The sequence below is a fragment of the Miscanthus floridulus genome, unplaced genomic scaffold (genome assembly GCF_019320115.1).
Source record: "Miscanthus floridulus cultivar M001 unplaced genomic scaffold, ASM1932011v1 os_2683, whole genome shotgun sequence".
NCBI classification, from domain to species: domain Eukaryota; kingdom Viridiplantae; phylum Streptophyta; class Magnoliopsida; order Poales; family Poaceae; genus Miscanthus; species Miscanthus floridulus.
The window spans coordinates 9,809-12,798 of NW_027098446.1; the positions used below are offsets into that span (position 1 = coordinate 9,809).

A 2,990-nucleotide genomic window follows, 5' to 3' on the forward strand; every position below is an offset into this window, starting at 1 on the left:
TCCTTTGGTTTCTTCTTTCTCTGTGTTGGCTTGGGAGGCGGTGGTCGCGACTTCTTAAGTGGTGCAGCAGGTTCCTTGCTCGGGGCTGCTCTTAGTCCCGGCGTCGTCGTCGCCAAGATGTGGTGGAGATGGAGACCTTGATCGAGCACGAAGCGACGGTCCCGGTGGTTGACGGTCCTGGAGCAGGCCGTGGTGGAGAAGTCGGTCTTGACCTTTGAGGAGATGGTTGCGGCCGGGGTTCTGCGGGGGAGCGGTGATGCCTCCGTGCCGGGATGATGACGTAGCGTTTGCGCCATAGAATGATGCCTGCCTTGAAGCGCATCTCCTAGTGTCCTTTCCCCATCGCCTCCCGGGAGCTCGAGCTCTAGGCCTTCATATTGGTTATCAGCGAGCTGCTCTACTTCCGACGCTGGCGTAGCCAGGTGGAATCTCCATGCCATGGCTTGTCTGCCCTGCCAGGATTGGTAAGGCACTCCCGTACGCCACCTGTACATATAGCAGAAATAAAGATGTTATTCAATTCAACCCAAACAAAGATGGCCAGCTCCTCCGAAGGAGCACCTATGCACGTCACCCCAAAATCTACCGTCTGTTGGATCTGAGAATTTACCATCAAGATTTTGCTACACCAGCTTTTGCCCTGAATCAGCTTCGCTTACCTTTTGTGTCTCAATCAGCTTTCTTCAGCTTCTGTTCTCATCACCCCGCTTAACTTCACTTCAGAATCTAGATATCTCACCTTCGACTTCCCAAAAAAAAACGCGTCTCTCCTCTTCCTCTCCGTCTCAATTTCTCTCCGCGAGCGGCGGCCACAGGGGCGACTGCGCCGGCCAAGACGGCGGGCGCCGCCCTCCTCCTCCCGTGCCTCCTCCTCCTCCGCACAGCCTTGCCTACCTCTTCTTCCTCGCCGGCGGCCGTGATGAAACCTAGCTGCCTCTTCTTCCTCGCCGGCCCCCCTGCGCTGCATGCGGTCCGCGGCCGCTCGACGAAACCCTAGCTGCGTCTTTCTTGCCGGCAGCACGGCGGCCAAGTTCGCAGCTTTGTATGGCGGTGCATCACCATCTTATTCCCCTACCCCTCTCCTTCTTCCTCTCCCTCTCCGTGTGGTGCCGAAGGCGCGGTACGGGGCGAGCACCCTACCCGGTGCGAGCGCGCACCGTACCGTAGCGACGCGGACGTGCGGTGGCGTAGGCAAGTGTGCGCCCTCCATGCGTGGCCATGGGGCGGTGCAGGGCCGGTGCGCCCTCTGGCGGGCCACGTCGGTGAGCGCGGCTTTGGGGCAACTGGGCGGAGCGCGCGACGGCTCCGACACGACCAGACCAACAAGGACCACCTCGTCGCTTTCCCGGCTAATCCTCTCTCGCCCATCTTCCCCTTCCTCCGTTCCAGATACTTATTGGTGAGGCTCCATTTTTCTCCCTCCCCTCGTGCTCTTCTTGCTGCACACCACAGATGAATTATTTGAGGGGTATTTTTCACCTTTGTCCCTTTCCTGTTTGGTTTCGAGGATTCCATTTGAATCCTCTTCGATTCTTGGTGATTCGAATTGAATCTTCTCCGATTTTTGCGGATTACAGGAGGAACACGCTGATAGAGAAACGAGGTACTGACCAATCAGTTCTTTTGAGAAAACATATAAGCTGATGACTTTCTTGTACTTTTGTCCAATCTGTAATTTTCTATGTATATGGCCAGATACTCCTACAACATGATCAGGTGATGATCTACAATATCTGATGATTACATCATAAATTATGTTTAACTTTTACAGCAATGATCACGGGAGATCTTTCCTTCTTGTGTTTTTCTTTTTCTAGAATTCAGCCTATTTTCGGTGAGTTCCATTCTTAATGTTTGGCTGATTTGGTGTGTTCGAGTTTTATTAGAATCAAATTGGGTTTGAACCCATTCCTGGTGAATTTTGGACAGCCTCCGTTTGTACACCGCATACTATTGTGCTTTTGAAACAATGGTTTTCACATACACAGCAATAGCAAAAGCAGCACTCTTCTAATTTTCAGAAACGTGACTCCTTCCCAGCAACAGTTACCTACTCATTGTCCTTATCTAATTTTCCCACCTTTATTGGTTTGATTTTTTTGGTGAATTTGAGAGTTGTTTAGTCAGTAGGCTTATGTACTGTTCCGAAACTTATTGAGAAGCAATAGTTGCCAGGCTGCTTTGGTTCTTCTCGGTCTAGCTGCAATGCAGCGTGTGCTATTCCTCTGACCGCCAGATAGCTGCTGACTGAGTTTGGACAACAAGTTCAATCCGCTGAACCTGGTAGCTGCATCTCCTTTCAGTGTTTTTAGTCATCGGGAGTAGTAGGATTTCGGTGGCTGCAATCTACCAGGAAAACATCAGTTGTAGCTAGGCCAATATTATCTATGCACTCCATAGCTTGTGTAACAAATTTGTACTATTCTGGAATTCCGAATACAGGTATCTTATTTGCGTTTGCTTTTTTCAGTTCCTAATTCCCATGACTCTAGACAAAGGAAGTTATCAGTCATGGTTGATCCTATCCGTTTTACCTTGAATCGTTGCATCCATTGTAAAATGCTTATCTACTTTTTCCTGTTTAAAACTAAAAGCTGGGTGCTGATCAGGTACTGCTTCGCATCCATCTAGAATCCACTGTTCTCTATTTTCATACATAAAAATAGATGTATTGTCTTCTATCTCCTGCTTGTTTCAAAGTTCTGCTATACACATATTAGAGTTTCATAGTATGATAGTACAAGTCTTGAATTTCCATTGGTAGTTCTAGATTTGCCTACCACATTAACAAGCAATTTATCCATTGCAAACTTGGATCAAAAGAACAAAATCAATGATGCTTTGTACATTCACTAAAATATTGTGTTTCTTGTGCTTACTCACACTTAAATTTGAAGCTCCCTCTTCATGACACTGCTTAACTGCTAATGTCGATTTATTGTACAGAGTATTGCTTCATCTGGTTGATCTGCTATTTTTTTATAATGCCT

At 48.2% G+C, this 2,990-nt stretch overlaps 1 long non-coding RNA gene across 1 annotated transcript; it reads left to right on the forward strand.

Annotated features, from left to right (window-relative positions):
* The first annotated feature begins 1,054 nt into the window (after window positions 1-1,054).
* LOC136535310 (uncharacterized) lies at window positions 1,055-2,020 on the forward strand. Its single transcript, XR_010778974.1, has 3 exons — window positions 1,055-1,399; window positions 1,578-1,603; window positions 1,696-2,020. It is a non-coding gene; the product is annotated as an uncharacterized lncRNA (long non-coding RNA).
* The last annotated feature ends 970 nt before the right edge of the window (window positions 2,021-2,990 follow it).